Source organism: Schistocerca nitens, chromosome 9 (genome assembly GCF_023898315.1).
Source record: "Schistocerca nitens isolate TAMUIC-IGC-003100 chromosome 9, iqSchNite1.1, whole genome shotgun sequence".
Classification (NCBI taxonomy): domain Eukaryota; kingdom Metazoa; phylum Arthropoda; class Insecta; order Orthoptera; family Acrididae; genus Schistocerca; species Schistocerca nitens.
In genome coordinates, this window is record NC_064622.1 from 243,282,354 (window position 1) to 243,304,649 (window position 22,296).

Consider the following 22,296-nt stretch of genomic DNA (forward strand, 5'->3'; position numbering starts at 1 on the left):
ATGTCGTCTATATTCCAGAATGTAAGGTCAGCTTGTTCACCACATAGGTAGGTTACAGTTACAGCTGTTACAGAATTTGGACAGTAGAGGACCCACATTCTAACAACTGAGGCCAACTGAGTGTTCTGTATTTATTGTCATTAATATGTCAAGCGTAAAGTTCACTGTTCGTTGGATACGTACGTACAGACACGCCAGGCACTCAATGAGGTGCGCTGGAGATGATGACATGGGACGATACGAATTTAGCCTAGGATTTCTAACATATCTGTTCTTTGGTCTGCAGAAGCGTATCCTACTTTCCAGTTAAACATCTCTCTGATGCAAATTGAAGGAAGGGATACAGGAAGGGCCACTGAGAAGATGGAGCCACCGTTTGAGCTCCGAGACTCCAACGTTTATTCCAAGAGTGATGTACGCGGCGGCCCGAGTGATGTATGCGGCGGGAAAAGCTCTTTCGCACATAAATTGAATGGTATGCATAAAATGGAAGCACAAAGAAACGCCCGGGCTAGACCAGAACAGGACTCGCAGATGGTAGGGAAGAACGCCGTCTGATGCTGCTGTTTCGCCTCTTTTATCCCTTTCTTCGCCGCTTCTTGATAAAACGTAAGGTTGAAAGACACGTTTACATTTATTTTTTGGTCCTATATGAGAAAGTAAAAACAATTACGTTCATAATTGCCATTAACGATTGTATTCAACTTACTTCAACGCGTACTTTGGTTTTTCATCTGTTGTAAGTAAAAGGGGACCACAAAGAAGTTTCACGTGCGGATTTCAGTTTCTTTGACATATATTCACCTAATGTTCGTCACGTCGGCAAACAGTGTTGTTGTTGAAGTTTCAAGCGAATATGTTCGAGCTTACGAACGGCTCCACTACAAACAGTTTACGCTTATTGTTTAGGGCACGTGACCAACAGGTAAGCGCTTTATATGATACAAAAGCAATAATCAGCATAGCAATTGATTTTTAGCAAAAGGTATGTGCTTTATAACATATGCTCAAGATGTCGTCCGTCACACATCAACAATACCTCTAGTCGAAGGACAATGTTGTGAACAGTACTGTACAGCACTGCAGTAGGTATGGTGAGTAATTAACGTGGGATTTTATCTTTTAGCATTCCTCATGAGGAGGGGCGATCGTCATAGTCTTGCGACTTTAGGTAATCACAACCAATACTCATACGGACTGAGGTTTCGGGACATGGGAGGCCAAGCATGACCTATGTGGCGGCTCATCATGCGATCCTCACCGAAAGATGCGCAAAAAAATGGCTCTGAGCAGTATGGGACTAAACATCTGAGGTCATCAGTCCCCTAGAACTTCGAACTACTTAAACATAACCAACCTAACAACATCACACACATCCATGCCCGAGGCAGGACTCGAACCTGCGACAGTAGCGATCGCGCGGTTCAAGACTGAAGCGCCTAAAAACCGCTCGGCCACAGCGGCCTGCGAACTATGTGCGAAAGAAATGTTTCGCACGTGTTGCAATATTGGGTTGAGCGCCATCCTCATAAAAGTTGTATCTTCCAGAGGGTGATCATCAGCCAAGATGTGGATAAGCTGACTCCCTCTTTCACCACAACTCACTTTAGACACTCTTCGCATGTGGCGTCACTGACGTGTTGCTGCACACTGACATCAGTTACCCAGATTTTGCATTAATTTTTGGTTTCAATAAAACCCCAGGACATATAAGGAATGTGTGTCAATTTTTCCTTGTCTGTCTACATTATTTCCTGACTCACTGGATTTTCAAATGTTAACGGACTTTCTGGTTAACCTCTCTATATATATATATACTCCAGTGTCTCCTATTTATCTCCTCTGCTGCGCCTACCAATTCCTAGTAATCTATTGCCGGATATAACAGCAGAGACCACAATCGTGTCCCTTTTTGTGGTTAGAACCTAGAAAATTCTTACCTCATACATTTCATACATTCTTTTCAGTGTTTCCTCATTTCGTATTGTCAGGCTAAACAATGTTTATCTTCCTCAGCATCATGTTTCAAATTCTAATTTCCAATAAAAACGAATAGAATTACTTTTTCGTAGCAGGTAAAGATCCTTCGTATTAAAAGCATCATACATATAAAGCTAAAGATGTTTGGATATGCTTTTTGATATAACCATAAATACAACCCTTGAATCTGTTGTTATAACTTACATGTGTCATTTCCATACATCGTCTGTATCCCACTTCATCGAACATGCCATAACAATCACGATAATTATGGTGTGCGTACTGTAAGACCTTCAGTACACACACCATCAGATTATTTGACTTGTCGCTCTAACGAAGTAGGCGAGTGTCAGCAATATGTCTCTTGGTCTTATCGTGGCGTGTTTATCTTCTGCCGGTAGGTCAGACGATAGAAATGTCACTTTCACGCTTAGAGTAGCAGATTGATTGTGACCAACTTTAAACAGAACTTGATTAATTTTCACACACATTTATTAAAATAATCACAAGCATAAAAATTACTTAACTTGGTTCTCGATGCTATTTACAATTGACAATCTGAAGTTCCTTTGGTATTGGTACGTTAATCTTATTCTCACATATATCTCTGATACTTGACAAAAGTGTCTATACATTTATCTTCATGGATATGTACAGGAATATGGTAATCTTATTAGGCCCAGACTGAAACTTGACAATAGACTGGTGCAGACAAACGCAGACTCACTAATTGGAGGTCTGTACACTCGTTATAATACCTCGCGCGTTCATGTATCACTGCGTGAGTGTGATCCGTGAGGAGAAAAGGTTCTAAGTTAGCAGCAATCTCATTGGCTGCGTTACTTGTTAATACGCGGATCGGCGGAAGCAGATTTTGGTTCGTCTCTATGGTAGCGCCATCTCGTACTGCGGAGACGGACGAGCGCTGCGCCTGCGGTGTTGTGCTTAGTGGGGCGCGCTCTAGTGGGAAAGTTGTATACGCGCTGACTACGCGGAACTATGTACACAACAACAATTATCAGTATCTCAAATGTATTCTGCTTTTGAAGTAAGAAAACCAGAAAAGAGGAACTCGATGATTCTGAGATGTGGTATTACAGAAGGATGTTAAAAATTAAGTGCACTCATCAGATAAGAAATGAGTTCTGCCACAAAACTGGTGAGGGGAGAATTGTTGTACCATGGTATAACCTCCACGATACTGGATGGTAGAGCAGAGGATAAAAATTCCAAGGGAATACACAGATAGGAACATACACAGTGTCACATTTATCTTGACCGCACCACATATCTTTTTGTTCAGAATAAAGTAACAAATCAGCACAAAAATGTTGTTTTGCCATCAAGGAAGCATTAACTAGTATGACTGTCTTTCTTGTACCTTCTCTACGAATATATGAGCAGCATTACGTCCTTTTCAATTTGAGCCACAATATTTTTATTCGGTAATTCACTTCTGGTATTTGATGAAAAGTCCATATTGTGTTTGAATTTTATCAATATTAGAGTACTGAAGGGCAATCTGTTTTAATTGTCAAAAACCGTTCAAAAGCCAAGGTACTATATATACATATATATATATATATATATATATATATATATATATATATATATATATGTATGTATGTATGTATGTATATATATTTCAAGGCAATTGTTTTCAACAGTCTTAGTAGTTATCTTCAAGTCTTAAGCAATTTTTTATTATAAAACATGTACAAATTACGCTGAACTTCGTGTGCAACATTTCTGGTGTATAAAACTGAGCCCTTTATAAACGTTTGTCATCAGTAATGGGCGCTGGAACAGGAGCCACGCCCAGATCGCTGTCATTAGCGGCCAGTGTGCTACGAGTGTAAACTGAGGATCTGGGTTCAAGCACATTGTACTTACTTGTTCATCACGACTGGTATTCTGGTAGAAAGTGTGAACAGGAATAGAAGTAGAGGGAAAACGAACAGTAATAATTAATTTCAGTACTTAGTTTTCCTATTTATATTTCAATTCCGATAGTTTTAACAGCAACAGATTTCCACGTCGACAACAGAACATTGACAGACGTGATTAAATTAATGTTGGAGTTTCACTGTTGAGAAATTGTTATTTGTGGAAATTATGATCTGTGGTGAAGTATGGTTTGCACACGTGGGAATATAACGAAGACGGATCTGTACTGGAGTATAAAAGTTTCGAAGACGAGCTGTGTGATTCGCCATGGGTTTGCATATTCGAAGTAAAACGTTAGAGCGACGCTCCAGTGCGAGACGCTACAGGTAGGAAGCTTTCTTAGACGAGAGCCTTAATTTTGAAGCAGTGAGAGCCTCCGTTCCATTAAGAGTCAAGAAACGTACTACGGTACTCCGTTCAGCTTATGTATAGCATAATGACCACAATGGTCATAGATAGACCGTCAGTGAGATAGCAACTCGAGTTCTTGCTGCTAATAAGGCGAGTAGACCGTTCGTTTGTTATCTTAAGAGCTTCCAACAGAAGTGACTTCAGTAATGGATAGGAACTGTGATTGCTGTGTACAAAAGCGAGCTGAGCTGGTGACCCTTCGCTCTCAGCTCAAGGCTGTATCGGCTTCCGTCACACAGGTTGAGGCTGCTGCCAAGGGGCATCACTGTTGGGGTTCGGACGCGGGAATGCGAAGGGCTTCGAGGAAGTAACACATATCCCCCGATCGGCCCACAGCTTTGGCAGCCCCGGATACTGATTCACTAAGGTTGACCCCTCACCCGTGGTCGAATGGGGGATGATTCCATAGTCTGGCAGGCAGCGTACGACTTTCCGAGGGGCCGATCGTAGGGCCTCTCCCGTTCGTTTGACGAACAGATTTCTACATCTACATCTATACTCCGCAAGCCACCCAACGCTGTGTGGCGGAGGGCACTTTACGTGCCACTATCATTACTTCCCTTTCCTGTTCCAGTCGTGTATGGTTCGCGGGAAGATCGACGGCCGGAAAGCCTCCGTGCGCGCTCGAATCTCTCTAATTTTACATTCCTGATCTCCTCGGGAGGTATAAGTAGGGGGAAGCAATATATTCGATACCTCATCCAGAAACTTCACACACACGACATCTGGACAGCAAGGTACACCGCGATCCACAGCACCTCTCTTTAAGAGTATGCCACTTTAGTTTGCTAAATATCTCCGTAACTGTATCACTCTTACCAAATAACCCTGTGACGAAACGCGCCGCTCATCTTTGGATCTTCTCTATCTCCTCTGTCAACCCGACCTGGTACGGATCCCACACTGATGAGCGCCGGCAGAAGTGGCCGTGCGGTTAAAGGCGCTGCAGTCTGGAACCGCAAGGCCGCTACGGTCGCAGGTTCGAATCCTGCCTCGGGCATGGATATTTGTGATGTCCTTAGGTTAGTTAGGTTTAACTAGTTCTAAGTTCTAGGGGACTAATGACCTCAGCAGTTGAGTCCCATAGTGCTCAGAGCCATTTGAGCCACACTGATGAGCACTACTCAAGTATAGGTCGAACGAGTGTTTTGTAAGCGACCTCCTTTGTTGATGGAATACATTTTCTAAGCACTCTCCCAATGAATCTCAACCTGGTACCCGCCTTACCAACAATTAATTTTATATGATCATTCCACTTCAAATCGTTCCGCACGCATACTCCCAGATATTTTACAGAAGTAACTGCTACCAGTGTTTGTTCCGCTATCATATAATCATACAATAAAGGATCCTTCCTTCTATGTATTCGCAATACATTACATTTGTCTATGTTAAGGGACAGTTGCCACTCCCTGCACCAAGTGCCTATCCGCTGCAGATCTTCCTGCATTTCGCTACAATTTTCTAATGCTGCAACTTCTCTGTATACTACAGCATCATCCGCGAAAAGCCGCATGGAACTTCCGACACTATCTACTAGGTCATTTATATATATTGTGAAAAGCAATGGTCCCATAACACTCCCCTGTGGCACGCCAGAGGTTACTTTAACGTCCGTAGACGTCTCTCCATTGATAACAACATGCTGTGTTCTGTTTACTAAAAACTCTTCAATCCAGTCACACAGCTGGTCTGATATTCCGTAGGTTCTTACTTTGTTTATCAGGCGACAGTCCGGAACTGTATCGAACGCCTTCCGGAAGTCAAGAAAAATAGCATCTACCTGGGAGCCTGTATCTAATATTTTCTGGGTCTCATGAACAAATAAAGCGAGTTGGGTCTCACACGATCGCTGTTTCCGGAATCCATGTTGATTCCTACATAGTAGATTCTGGGTTTCCAAAAACGACATGATACTCGAGCAAAAAACATGTTCTAAAATTCTACAACAGATCGACGTCAGAGATATAGGTCTATAGTTTTGCGCATCTGCTCGACGACCCTTCTTGAAGACTGGGACTACCTGTGCTCTTTTCCAATCATTTGGAACCCTGCGTTCCTCTAGAGACTTGCGGTACACGGCTGTTAGCAGGGGGGCAAGTTCTTTCGCGTACTCTGTGTAGAATCGAATTGGTATCCCATCAGGTCCAGTGGACTTTCCTGTGTTGAGTGATTCCAGTTGCTTTTCTATTCCTTGAACACTTATTTCGATGTCAGCCATTTTTTCGTTTGTGCGAGGATTTAGAGAAGGAACCGCAGTGCGGTCTTCCTCTGTGAAACAGCTTTGGAAAAAGGTGTTTAGTATTTCAGCTTTACGCGTGTCATCCTCTGTTTCAATGCCATCATCATCCCGGAGTGTCTGGATATGCTGTTTCGAGCCACTTACTGGTTTAAAGTAAGACCAGAACTTCCTAGGATTTTCTGTTAAGTCGGTAGATAGAATTTTACTTTCGAATTCACTGAACGCTTCACGCATAGCCCTCCTTACGCTAACTTTGACATCGTTCAGCTTCTGTTTGTCTGAGAGGTTTTGGCTGCGATTAAACTTGGAGTGAAGCTCTCTTTGCTTTCGCAGTAGTTTCCTAACTTTGTTGTTGTACCACGGTGTGTTTTTCCCGTCCCTCACAGTTTTACTCGGCACGTACCTGTCTAAAACGTATTTTACGATTGCCTTGAACTTTTTCCATAAACACTCAACATTGTCAGTGTTAGAACAGAAATTTTCGTTTTGATCTGTTAGGTAGTCTGAAATCAGCCTTCTATTACTCTTGCTAAACAGATAAATCTTCCTCCCTTTTTTTATATTCCTATTAACTTCCATATTCAGGGATGCTGCAACGGCCTTATGATCACTGATTCCCTGTTCTGCACAAACAAAGTCGAAAAGTTCAGGTCTGTTTGTTATCAGTAGGTCCAAGATGTTATCTCCACGAGTCGGTTCTCTGTTTAATTGCTCGAGGTAATTTTCGGATAGTGCACTCAGTATAATGTCACTCGATGCTCTCTGGCTGACGAAGTCTCTAAGCCGGATGCAGTCGTCCACCCTGTTCCACAAGAAGATTCTCGGCTCGAAACGTCTGGGCATTCACAGAGGGTAGGTTTGCTGGTAGTTGGGAGCTTCCAACGTTAGGCGCTTAATGGGGCCCCTTAGGAACATGGCTGCCAAGGAAGGGAAGGAAGCCAGTGTACACTGCGTGAGCGTACCGGGGGGAGTCATTCGGGATGTGGCAAGGGTGCCTCCGGATGCCATGAAGAGCATAGGGTGCCGCAAACTGCAGGTGGTGGCTCATATCGGTACCAATGACGTGTGTTGCTTTGGATCGGAGCAGATTCTGTCTGGTTTCGGGCGGCTAGCGGAAATAGTAAAGATTGCTAGTCTTGCTTGCAAGATTGAGGCTGAGCCCACCATCTGCAGCATATGTGGTCCTTTGGTGAAGAACCGAGTGGAGAGTCTGATTCACAGGCTCAGGCGGTTCTGTGACCGTGTAGGCTGAAGATTCCTTGACTTGCGCGATCGGGTGGTGGGTTTCCGGGTTCCTGTCAGTAGTTCTGCTGTCCAAAACACATACGAAGAAATTACACGGGTTGCAGGGCCTGTGTGGAAGGGACTGGGCGGTTTATTTAGGTTAGAGGGTCTCAGGGCACGACAGAAAGGGCGTCCGTCTAAAAGGGGAAAGGTAAAACACAGTAAGGTAGTTGTTAAAACGATCGGTATTGTAGTTGTAAAGTGACGTAGCTGTGTTGGGAAAGTATTAGAGTTCCAAGCCCTAATAGAAACCACTGAAGTTCAAATAACTATAGGTACAGACAGCTGGCTAAATCCTGTAATAAGTTCAGCCAATTTTTTTTCAATCGATCTAACTGTGCTCAGAAAGGATGGATTAAATACAGTTGGTGGTGGAGTATTTATTTTTGTTGGAAGTAGTTTACCTTGTAGTGAAATCGAAGTAGATAGTTCCTGCGAAACAGTGTGAGTAAAGGTTATTCTTGACGATCGGACTTAAGTATTAATTGGTTCGTTTTACCGACTCTCCGACCCAGAAGGTACAGTTGCTGAACAATTCAAAGGAAGCATGAATCATATTTCGAATAGGTACCCCACTCACACAATTATAATCGGTGGTGACTTTAATCTGCCCTCGATATGCTGGAAAAATGATGAGTTTAAACCAGTGACAGGCATGAAACGTCATCCGAAACAGTACCAAAATGCTTTTACACAAAATTATTTTTAACATTTAGTTGATGAGCCGAATCGTAGCGTAAATGGTTGCGAATCTGCTAGGATGAGTACCGTAACACCCACAATCATCAAAAATAAACGCAAAGTACATCTGTTTAAAAAAGCTGATAAAATGCTCTTAACGCCTTTGTAAGGGACAGTCTTCACTCCTTCCTATCTGGTCATGTAAGGGTAGAAAAAATGTGGAATTATTTCAAAGAGATAGTTTCGACGGCAGTTGGAGAGATATATACCACATAAATTAATATGTGATGGTACTGGTCCCCCATGGTACACAAATTGGGTCAGATCTCTGTTGCAGAAGCAACGAAAAACGCATTCCAAATTAAAAAAAAAAGCAAAATCCTCAAGATAGGCCAAGTTTTGCAGACGTTCAAAATATAGTGCGTACTTCAATGCGAGATACTTTTAATAATTTTCACAACGAAACTCTGTCTCGGAATCTGGCATAAAACCCAAAGATATTCTGGTCATACATAAGGCACACCAGTGGCAAGACGGAATCAATACCTTCACTGCACGATAACAACGGTGAAGTCACTGATGACAGTGCCACTAAAGCAGAGTTATTAAACTCTGATTTCAGTAACTCCATCAAATAAGAAAAAGTAAATATTCCTGAATTCCAACCAAGAACAACTGCCAAGATGAGAAACATAGAAATGGATATCCTCGGTGTAGCAAAGCAGCTTAAATCACTTAATAAAGGCTGGTCCTCCGGTCCAGATTGTATACCAGTCAGGTTCCTTTCAGATTATGTTGACACAATAGCTCCATATTTAGCAATTATGCACAACCGCTCGCTCACAGAAAGATCCGTACCTAAAGACTGGAAATTTGCTCAAGTCACACCAATACCCATAAAGGAAAGTAGGAGTAATCCGCTGAATTACAGGCCCGTATCACTAACATCGATTTGCACTAGGGTTTTGGAACACATACTACGTTCGAACATTATGAAGCACCTCGTAGGAAACGGTTTACTAACACATAGCCCGGATTCAGAAAATCAGCTGACCAAAATGGATTGCAAAATGATTTATATAAGATATCTGTATGGTGCGAAAAGTTGCAGTTGACTCTGAATAAAGATAAGTGTGAAGTTATCCATATGAGTACTAAAAAAAATACGCTAAATTTCGATTACGCAATACGTCACACAAATCAGAAGGCTGTGAATTCAACTAAATACTTACGAATTACAATTACAAATAATCTAAATTGGAATGATCACATAGATAACGATGTGGGAAGAGCAAACCAAAGACTGCCATTCGATGGCATAACACTTAGAAGGTGCAATAACTGTACTATGGGGACGGCTTACACTAATTGTGTCCGCCCTATTCTGGGGTATTGCTGTGCGGTGTGGGATCCGCAGCAGTTGGAACTGACGAATGGCATCGAAAAAGTTCAAAGAAGGGAGATCGTTTTGTACCCCCAAGAAATAAGGGATATCGTTCCACAGACGTGATACGTGATTTTGAGTGGCAATCATTAAAACAAAGGCGTTTTTCGTTGCGACGGGATCTTCTCATGTAATGTCAATCACCAGTTTTCTCCTCCGATTGCATAAACGTTATGTTGGCACCCACCTGCATCATCACGACAAAATAAGATAAATTAGGGTTCGGACAGAAAAGGTGAAGTGCTTGTTTTCCCCGCGCGGCGATCGAGAGTGAGACGGTGGAGATACAGCTTAAAGGTGATTCATTGAACCCTCTGCCAAGCACTTTATTGTGAATAGCAGAGTAATCACGTAGATATAGAAAATCAATGGCTTATACGAAAGTTTGCCGAGAATCTTTTGCAACTGTAGCGAGTTAAGGGATATATTGGAATGGAGAAAGAAAGGGACAGATACTGCTATACTCTGTACCTACTTCCACACACAACAACGCTTTCTGCTGAGTGTACGTACAAACGTTAAAGTAAATCATGTGAAAACTTGCTGACGATATTTGCACAGTGGGAGAGGGCGTAACACATTGATTCTCGTGAAAACTTACTCCTAAAAAAAAATTTCCATCAGGGTACCTTTGTAGAAACTAACCAGTGCGCTCTTTCGATATGAAATCGAAAGAGCGATATAACCCTCTGCTCGTAGTTCAGCAACCGCTTCTTTTGCGTCCCGTCAGGCGACAGCACACTCTCTGTAACGTCAACTTAATGGCGGATGAATCGCTCTGGGCCGCTGGCCGCCGGCCACCGTAAACTGGAGGATGGCACTCCAACGGCAAACGCTGGTGGTTATGTAGGACACGGACGCTAAGCGCAAGTACCGAAACTGAGTATCACTTTGAGAGAGAGAGAGAGAGAGAGAGAGAGAGTGTGTGTGTGTGTGTGTGTGTGTGTGTGTGTGTGTGTGTGTGTGTTGCTAATGCGTCAGTTAACAAGCCTGAGAAATACGTCACTCGAAGGTGGCGGAAAATGACGTTGATATTGGCATTCACTGTTTTATATCTACAGGAATCATAGGCAAATTGGAATGGCCGACTCTTATGGACTTGTTGGTGGTAAACTTGATTTAAGCTGCCATTCGGAGCTATTGACTATGACGCAGGGTTCCTTATACTGTGTGTTTTACTTTTGAATTATCCCAGTGGATTTAAAAGGAGTTTACCGGTCACTTTAACCAATATTAGTATACTTTTTATGTCACTGTTATTCCTGTCGGCTGGCTTTCAGCCCTGTTGATAATTTATGAACTGATGCTGTAATCAATTATTTATTCAGATTAAATGCAGGTTCAATTTTGGTGACTTATTTGAAGTCATATCGGCCGAGGTGGCGCAGTGGTTATTAGCACACTGCACTCTCATTCGGGAGGACGACGATTCAAACCAGAGTCCGGGCATCCCGATTAAGGTTTTTCGTGAGTTCCCTACATTTCTCCAGGCAAATGCTGGTATGGTTCCTTTGGAAGGGACACAGCCGATTTCCTTCCCCATCCTTGACACAGTACGAGCTTCTACTCCGTCTCGAATGACCTCGATAACGACGGGACGTTAAACCCAATATTCCTTCTTTCCTTTAGCCTTCGATTATATTTATTTATACACACTTTTACAAAAGACGCTCCAGTAATTTCAATATAAGATCAAACTACTCATGATGCTAAACATTTCCGTCTGTACATGTTACAGATATTCCCGTCTATCGGGTTTGAGCCATTTATTTATAAGTATTACTTCTATTGACTCTGGTACTCAGAGTTCACTTTACTGCGTGTTCTGGAAGACAGCAGGGCGTTTTTCTTTAAATTTTATTTATGCATTTCCTATCATTATTCATTTATTTCATAGGGCTGTATTTTATAGTGGGCTGTTTCCTTTTCTGATAACTAAATGTTTAACCATGTATCATTCATTATTAGGCTTTTAATTTAAAAGCCTTTTTTCTCTGTTTTAATTCACACAAAGTTAAAGCGGAACCACCAGAGTGGGGCCTCCCGAAGATAGACGTTGACTGTGGATGTTGTATCATAGACAAAGTCCCTCTCACTGTTCAGAGCTGTCACTAAACCCGCCCAAAGATGTAAACAACCTTGCACGAGCAGCGCCTATTAGACGGAAGGGGCCCGACAGGCGATCAGGTCCAGTCATTCCACCAGGAAGGAGATACACGGCTCGCGTTGTTTGTAGTTCAATCATACCCAGACGGTCAACACCGTTGAGCCAGGAGGGGCTTTCAACAAGGGAAGTGTCCACGTGTCTCGGTGTGATCAAAAGCGATGTTGTTCGGACATGAACGAGATAGAGACAGGAACAGTCGATGACATGTCTCGCTCAATCCGCCCAAGGGCTACTACTGCAGAGGATGACCGCCACCTACGGATTAAGCCTCGGAGGATCCATGACAGCAACGCCACCATGTTGAATAATGGTTTTCGTGCAGCCACAGGACGTCGTGTTACGACTCAAATTGTACGCAATATGCTGCATGGTATCCAACTTCGCTCCCGACATCCATAGCGAGGTCCATCTTTGCAAACATTACACCATGCAGAACGGTACAGATGGGCCCAACAATATGCCGAATGGACCGCTCAGGATTGGCATCACGTTCACTGATGGGCATCGCACATGCCTTCAACCAGACAATCGTCGGAGGCGTGTTTGGAGACAACCCGGTCAGGCTGAACGCCTTAGACGCACGGTCCAGGGAGATGAGCGAGGTGGCGGTTCCCTGCTGTTTTGGGGTGCCATTATGTGGGGCCTACGTATTTGTGGTCATGGAAGGCGCCGCAACGGCTGTACGATACGTGAATCCCATCCTCCGACCGATAGTGTAAACGTATCGGCAGTATATTGGCGAGGCATTCGTCTTCATGGACGACAGTTCGCGACCCCATTGTGCACATATTGTGAATTACGTTCTTCAGGATAACGACATCGATCTTCTAGAGTGGCCAGCATGTTCTCCAGTGATGAACCGTGTCGAACATGCCTGGGATTGGCTGAAAAGTGCTGTTTATGGACGACGTGACCCACCAACCACTCTGAGGGATCTACGCCAAATCGCCGTTGAGGAATGGGACAATCTGGACCAACAGTGCCTTGATCAACTTGTGGATGGTATGCCACGACGAATACAGGCATGCATCAATGCAAGAGGACTTTTTTTGATGTGTGTAGTATTTCAGAAATGATGGCAGTTGGTACTGTAGTTCCCCGATCATTGTGTAATATGTCCCCTCCTGGTACTGTCTGTTCCTAATATATTAAACTGCTCATCTACTTTGTAGCTTCCTGTCCAGACTATGGCCGAGGGATCAGATTCGTACTAGCAGGCGTGATTAACCTTGGTGTCTCAGTCACTGCGACTACGATCAGCCTATTAGTAGACAGCAAGGTCATGTGCGGACGTTACAAAATTGCGTAAATGAGTCAAATAAAGATATATATATATTGAGTAAAATCCTCACAGATACAAAAATCGAATTTAAGCAGTTAATCTAATTTACTGCAATGTGTGGAAAAGCGTGTTAAACCGTTCAACATATTGAGAGACAGTCACCTCTGAGTCAACAGAAGGAAACGACACACAAGAAATCGTTACACACACAGGAAAATGAAAGTCTGTAAGGGGAGATGGTATCAAACGATTGAACAACAGGAACGTGCTGCCTGAGCGCCAGTATAAATAACATCGTCATTCGGTTGCCACAATCGTAATATTTATTAATAGAGTCTTCGCGATTAGCGAGCAACAAGATATACTGAAAATCGGCAATCTTTTCTAAAAGGTTTCCTTTCGAGTATTGGAAACAACTAGGCTAAATACTGGAGACCGTGAAACCATGAATCCCGGCCGTCCATAAACTTCTGTTTCAGCGCTCGGGAACAACAAGACGCTTAACCCCAAAGTATATGCGGTCCAAAGACGCTTTATCTCTCACAGGAATGCGTGTACGCCCAATCGAAAGAAGGAAGAATCTCTGCTCACCCTGTGTGCTACTTAAAAACTCTTCTTCCAACGAGAACCGTGGCACTACGACTAAGCTAACTGTGTCCTTCTAAGCTGTTTTGGAAGGACCACTTTGGAAAGTTAATTACCAGGCAGAAATTCTAAGGAAAAAAAATAGTTTCAGCGGCTTTCACCATCTTGCTGATAATAAGCAAAATTTTATTGCAACTTGATATCGAGTAGCAAAAATCAGCGTGAAGTATCTATAGAGCTTGAAAGCGTACTACGAATCGTAATACTTGGATTGCAATTTCAGTTAACATTGAACTGAATTTTTAAACAAAACACTCTTAACTGGAGCTCTGTATCAGACTTGTGAAAGTTACGTAATGGCGTGGTAAAATGCATCGCAAGCACCACGGGACTGACTGCTGCAAGGCATTTCTAAGCAGTACATATTGAATATTAGATACATGCCCAGACAAATATAAAACGTGGAATGAGTCTTGCCTTATAGGGTTCATTGTGCGGGAGACCCGCACCGCCGACTAGGCAAGTTCCTAGCGGAGGTGGTTTGTCATTCCGTTCCTCCGATCGTAATGGGGATGAATGATGATGATGGAGACGACACAACAACACCAAGTCAACTCGAGGTAGGGAAAATCCCTGACCCCGCTCGGGAAGCGAGAACGCTACCGCAAGACCACGAGCCGCCGACACAGTGACAGTATAGATCACTAACACAACCGACGCAGAAGTTTACAAACTACTTAAACTCCCGATGATATCCATACTGAAAATTACATAATGTTAACTATGTCTTTTGCGATATATATACACAGGGTGAATCACTTAAAACTTGCACAGTAAATGGAAACAGCTATTGATGTACGATTTTCACGGAATGAATTGGTAGTCAGGGGCTCGTATTGATAGCCAATATACAGATTGTAATGCTGAATTGTGGTTGTTATCCCAACATAATCTTTTCAAATTGAATACTACCTATTGCCATTAACCAACTAAGAGTAGGGTAAATTAGAATGTCAGCGGTGATTATTGCTGGATTTTAGTGCGAGTCATTTACGAAGTATAGTATTTTGAATCGTTTTCTCACCGACGCTTGTTTTTGCCGTTCAACCTGCGCAGTTGCTAGGTATGATGATGTCATGTTTGCTTACAGTGTGTTTGTGTGTTCGTTGAGTGCGTTGCGACTTGATGGCCAGTGTGTGGCAGTCAAAGCAGTAGATTGTGAGTGGATCGTGGGACAAACCAATGCAAAAACAAACAACAAAACCGACGTGTTCACAGCATGAGAAGAGTGCAGGAAGAATGCAGTTCGTTCTTGTACAGTGCGGCGAGATATCACAATAGATATCAACTATCTTGGCAGTTATTTCTGAGTCCGCAGCTCGTGGTCGTGCGGTAGCGTTCTCGCTTCCCACACCCGGGTTCCCGGGTTCGATTCCCGGCGGGGTCAGGGATTTTCTCTGCCTCGTGATGACTGGGTGTTGTGTGATGTCCTTAAGTTAGTTAGGTTTAAGTAGTTCTAAGTTCTAGGGGACTGATGGCCATAGCTGTTAAGTCCCATAGTGCCCAGAGCAATTTTTTGAGTTATTTCTGAACCTCTTCAACAATTTACTTGAAAGTGGTAGTGTAACACTGAGACAACGTAACAGAAGAAAACATGTGACGATAGAAGAGATGGAAATTAGCGTCCTTCCTGCCGTTGCAGTTGATCCGCATGTTAGCTCCTGCGTAATCGCACCAAAAAGTGGCGTGTGTCAGGCGAGTGTCTTACGCATTCTGCATCGACATACATTCCATCCCTATCACATCTATCGATATCAAGAGCTGCATAGAAACGATTATGAGAATTGTGTTAACTTCTGTACACGGGCAGTAAGACAGGATGCTCCAGCTGTATAATGTATCTTATTTAATGATGAAGCTAGATTTATTAATCGCGGCCAGGTAAACCACCAAAACATGCACTGTTGGTTCATTGATAATGCCCGTTGGCCTCCGTGGAGTGTAAACGTATCGTATGGGGCAGAGAACCATCAGCTCATAGGTCCGTTTTTCGTTGACGGGACACTGAACGTGCACACGTGTCGCAGCCTCCCATCTGACCACCTACCACGCAGATGATGACGTTTCCCTGGAGAGTAGGGGGAACCTATAGTTCCAGCATGATGAATGACCGGCCTATAGCGCACGAAGTACTATAGTACTGATTGACTGACTGACTCCAGTTCTGGCATGTTTTCTAAACTTGTTGTTTGGCTTCTTTATACAGTTTTTGTACAAGCACTATGAACCGCGTGACCACGGCATTTTGCTGTATGCATTTTATTGTTGACACTCGCTAATAATGCGATGGGTATAACCTTATGAAGAAGGGCTCTAAGTGGCCGAAACCGACTAAGGAATTAAATTTCTTTTGTGCAACAGGTTGCTAAATAATTACGATATGTACAACAGCAGTCGCTGAGGATGGATAAAATACTGCAACGGATGAATACTATTGAATTTTATTGTATTGTATGGAACCGGGGACGTAGAAACGACGGAGAGGCTTCGTCCTCACTGCAGCCCTCAGTGGTTCACAACCCCACAACAGGCTACAGCTGTGAAGGTCAGTTGTTTTGTTACCGTTCAGCTAACTAGTGTACACACTTGTTCTTTTGTCTGTGCCACCACAGGTATTGTGCGTGTCAGTGAGGGATGTCTTAAATTACTGTATCTCGTAAATGACTCGCAGTAGAATCTTGCAATAAACATCACCGACATTATAATTTACACCATTTTTAGTTTATCAATCTCAATAGGCATTGATCCATTTAAAGGAGAGTATGTTTGCCCAAAAATACACTTTCTAAGTATTACCAATCCATTCTGTGGAAACGTCACATCAATAGCAGTTTCAACTTCCGCAATATTAGCGGTGCAAGTTTTAGGTGAGTGATATTTACAGGGTGTAACAAATATGTACGGCACAAATTGTAGGACACATGCCTCACTCGTAGACGAAGAAACTATGTTATATAAACATTGGTCTGGAAACGCTTTGTTTCCATGTTACAACTCATGTTCTCCAACTTAATAAATATGGGAAAAACACGTGAACAGAAGGTACCAGCATACCACATCAACTCTTTCTCACAGGAGACATTCAATATTTCCTCCACGGGCTGTGATATACACATCAACCCGCCGTCGGAGTGAATCCCTGATGAACTGATGTCTCCCTGGGGTATTTCGTTTGGTTTCTCAGTCTTTCATAATACGGGCAGGGAGACTCTGAAGATGTGTATACAAGAGCTTTCAAATAACCCCACAAATAAAAGCCCATTGGGTTCAGGCGGTGGTAAGTTCCTATGGGACCAAACTGCTGAGGTCGTCGGTCCCTAGGCTTACACAATACTTAATCTAACTTAAACTAACTTACGCTAAGGACAACACACACACCTATGCCCAAGGGGGGACTCGAAACCTCCGACGGGGTGAGCCGCCCAAACCGTGGCAAGGCGCCCAAGACCGCACGGCTATCCCGCAAGATACTGGGTGCAAGTCCAGAGAGCTTAAAGGCCAGGAAATGGGTTCATCCTCACCTATCCATCTGTCACCTAAGCTGTTATTTAGAAGCTGACCGCCATTGACTCTAAAATGACGAGGTGTTCCATCGTGCATGAAGTATATGTCTTGTCGCACAGCTTAAGGCACATATGATAATAGATCAGGCAACACATTCTCTACAAAATTATGATAACTTTGCCCTAGAGCCTATGTGGAAGAAAGTGAGGTCCTACTGAATAGTCACCAACAGTACCAATCCAAACATTGACCAACTTTGTTGATGACTTGCTTCAACAGCTGCGTGAGGTTTGACGTCTGCCCGTACACGTCAATTATCATATTCACAATCTGATTTCGTTGAAACGATGCCTCACCAGTAAACAGCACCATTGCACTAATATTAGTGTTGACTCTTTGTTGAAAAAACTATTCGCAGAAGAGTACCCGAGCAGTAAAATCAGCTGCTGATAGTGCCTGCACACACTGTAAATGATATGGATACAGCTGTTCCTCGTGTATCACTCGTCAGACAGTCGTATGGCCAACATTCACTGTTGCAGCTACATGGCTTGTACTGACAGACACTAGGGTCGTCGACAGCTGCACGAAGAACTGCTGCTGTTGCGATGTGCTCGTCTTTCTAGGCCTCTCCCGGTCGCGAGTATCAGGCATAAATGGTCCATCATCCCTAAGACGACGATCAGTGACCTCAAACGTTTCCCTTTCGGGGCACTTTGGTGTTGGAAATGTCTCCCGGTACAAACGTTGAGCGACAGCGCCACTGCCGTCAGCTAATCCATACATCAAATGGGCATCTGCTATCTCTACATTTGTGTCCACTGCCATCACATGAGCCAATTCTGTGATAGGCTCTATGTAGTAGCCCGTGTGGTTGCGATGGTCGCACTGATCACTGGAACACTTGACGTTAGCTGTAAGCAAACAATGACATGGGTCGTATGGCAACAGGGATATGTGAAATAAAACACTGACGGTGCACACAGCAACCTGACGTAACCAAGAGGGCATCATATCCATGATACTAACGTCCCGTTCTTGTTTGCTTCCCATGATTAATCAATCGGAGAAAATCAGCTGTAACGTGGAAACAGCGTTTCCGGACTCATATTCATGTAACATAATTTCTTTGTCTATGTGTAAAGAATGCGTCATTATAGGGTGTCTCTCTTAAGAGTCGTTGGGAGCGTTATCTCTGGTGTTTCAGCAGATACTTCCAATTTCGTTTTTGCATTTTGTAGCTGAATTCAGCCCAAACAATTACTGGTCATTACATCTTTCATGTGAAGGACCCGCCAGGTTAGCCGAGAGCACAAATGCGCAGCTTCCTGGACTGTGTAGGCGCGCCGGCCCGGGATCAAATCCACCCAGCGGATTACAGACGAAGGCCGGTGTGCTGGCCAGCCTGAATGTAGCTTTTAAGCGGTTTTCCACATCCCACTAGGTGAATAATGGGTTGGTCCTCACGTCCCGCCTCAGTTACAAGACTTGCAGCCCTCTGAACACGTTCGCACTATTCCATGGATTACACTACACGCAGACAGCCGGGGTACACTAATTCCGTCCTGGGGTGTATGTAGTGGCGACAGGAAGAGCATCCGGTCACCCCTTAACATTAACCTTGCCAAACCCGACCCTAAACATGCCGACCCAGTGAATCCGTGGTATAAAAAAAAATGGCTCTGAGGACTATGGGACTCAACTTCTGAGGTCATCAGTCCCCTAGAACTTAGAACTAATTAAACGTAACTAACCTAAGGACATCACACACAGCCATGCCCGAGGCAGGATTCGAACCTGCGACCGTAGCGGTCTCGCGGTTCCAGACTGTAGCGCCTAGAACCGCTTGGCCACTCCGGCCGGCAATCATGGTATAAATGCAAGGCAAAAGCAAACATCTTTCATGCGATGCTCAGTGTACCAGCAAAACGTCGGTTTGTTTCCTGCTGCAAACAAAAAGATTTTTTAAGCGAAATTTTACGAGTCTGTTTTATAGAGCGGTCACTCATTAGTCTAGTACGATATTTGTCTTGTCTATGTGTTTTAACAGCGTCAGCAAAACTCGAAGAGTAACCCGCACTGCCCTAGCCAGCTGTGCAGCTGTGATTGCTCCAGTTACGCAGCAGTGTTACTGATTCGCTGCTAGACTGCTGTTTATGCTTTGTGCTTTACTATCCCTGCTAATACATATCGGTAAAACGAATAGCGGACTAGTGTAGCTTGGAAATGCTCTAACGCTTCGACGTAAAAATAATGTTGTTTGTAATGGGAAGCAAACCGACGCTCTCTGTTGATACTGTGCGACGCATAGAAGATGTAATGAGCAGTCATTGTTTGAGCTAACTCCAGCTAAAGTTTGCGAAACCGAAATTGCATATGTCTGCCGAAACACAGGTGGAAACGCTCCTGAAGTCTCTTAGGACAGACACGAAGCATATGAGGCGTCTAGTATCAAAACTGACCAAGTCACAAAATTTACGAAAATTAGTTAAAGTTATCAATTTGAAGTAGAAGTGTACCACTGTCACGTGAAGCAAGAATATGCTTCAAGAGCAGAAATGTCTTCATGTTGCAGAGCACTGAACTGTTGGTCGTAAAACAGAATGGACCACGTCTTGCAGGCAGTGAATTCGTAACCACCTATGTCATGGTAAGAGCAACCATCTTCATGTCGCAGAATTTTTATTTGGAATATTGTGTTTTTAGATTACGCAACAGTTTCACCGTAACAGTCGGTGAAATAATTTCTTATATTTTACATTCTTTCAAGTGATTACATTTTATGTGTGATTTCGCAACAGCACTCTTTTACAATAATTGCCGTATCTGTGGGCTTCTTACCCTGATGAATATGAACAGGAATCATCTAATCACGGACCTATTTCTCATCTTGGTGTGGCTTGTAAGTAGGATGACTGGGAATCACAGCCTGCTGTTATATTGTAGCCTCCTTCTCAATGGCAGTTTTTATCAGCTAAGACAAAAGAATTTTACTAACAACAAAGAGAGGGCACAAATTTCTGTCCGGGTAAAAGGTGAGCTGTTTTACAATAACGATATTTGGAAGTACCAAAGTCTGTGTAAAAGAGGAAAATCGTTGGCTCAAATGACACCTCACACAATGATTAAAGGCATTCTCCTTCCTGTCTCCAGAAACACTTTGGCCTAACCTGGGAAGATCTTCAGTCATTGCAGTTTCCTGAAACAAGAACATGAGGTAGCGAAACAGGTTTCATTGTCAGTGAGAGTTCTAACACGTGCTCCGAAGTTTCGGTCAGGTGAAATGCCTGATACTGTAATCTAAATGAGATTAAACTGAAGAGTTGAAATAACAGTATTACTCAATATGTGTGAACATGTCTATCATCATAACAAATTCTGCTAACATACTTTATTATTTGCTAATTATTTTCCATTTATTGGGTTCAATATCTAAGTGAACTGCAAACTTCTAGTGAGAGAAATCCCAGTTTGTACGCTCGTCAGTTTTGTAATATTTTTCTTAATATGTCACTGACTCGAGCGACCAGTTTGATAACTCGCGCCTGGCGGGTTGAGTACGTTCTTTGCCGATTGGAGAGTCTTTGGTTCTCTCTCGGGTGAAAAAGAGGAAGTGGGTTGTGCGGAGAGGCACGATGGCAGTCGGTCCTGGTTTGATATGGTGAATGATGTGTCCAGTGGAACGTAGGGACTTCCTGGAGAGCAATTAGTCAACACTGCCGGGGCACTGTCTTTCTGGAGTGAGAGTGGAAGGTCGGTGTTCTCCACAAAGGTCGTGCGTCTGTTGAAATGCCGAGCTGGGCCAGCCTAGTTTTGCCCAGGCTGTACTTGTTCGCGCAGTACCCGGATTTCTCCCGGAGAATTTGGCGCGATTCGGCGAAGCTCGCCCCTTTTGCACAAGACGACAGTAACGCCTTCACCACAGGATTTTGCTAGGCACTTAGCGCATTTTTCGGGTTCCTGGGTCAAGGAAAGACCCCGGTTACGTTTCTTTATGATTATGTTGAGCATCATTTGTATGTCCTTTTACTATTACAACTTCGTCTGTAATTTTCACCGTATCCACTGGGAGACATTTTAATTTATCATCAATTGCTTTTTCAAGGTTAGCCACATTTTTTTTCAACTTCCTCTTTCATAGCGGAACCCATTTCATTTTGCATTGTACTTACATCAGACCGAATTGTATCCGTAACTGTTTGCAATGAGCCCATATCTGTTAGCAAAGTACCCACACCTGTTAGAATCGAACTGATATCATTTTCTGATCTGAGATGGTTCCTTCTGTCATGGTGATGCCGTCGTTTGTAGTGGAAGTCGACATTGAAGACTGCCCTGCCGTCGTACTGCTGTTGAACTGCGTTCGCCACAGGAGAAGTCGCCTGATGTAACTGGAGCTGCTGCCTGTTACTGCGTGTTCCAACCATCTCCAATACCGCTGTCCGTTAAACGGACTAACCGCTACTGTTCCCTGCACTCAACTTATTAGACTCTGAGACCCCACGAAAACTGCCTTTAACGTGATAGATTAGGGCGTCTATCGATATCGTGTGTTAGTTGTGAAAATTACTAAGTAATTTCACTATTTCCAGAAACATACTTGCGATAAAAAAAAAGATCTCACAATGTGTTTTGTGAGAGGTTCACTGTACAGAAATCTCTACTGGTTTTGCAAAGGTTTTTACACTTCGCATAGTACGCTGAATAAC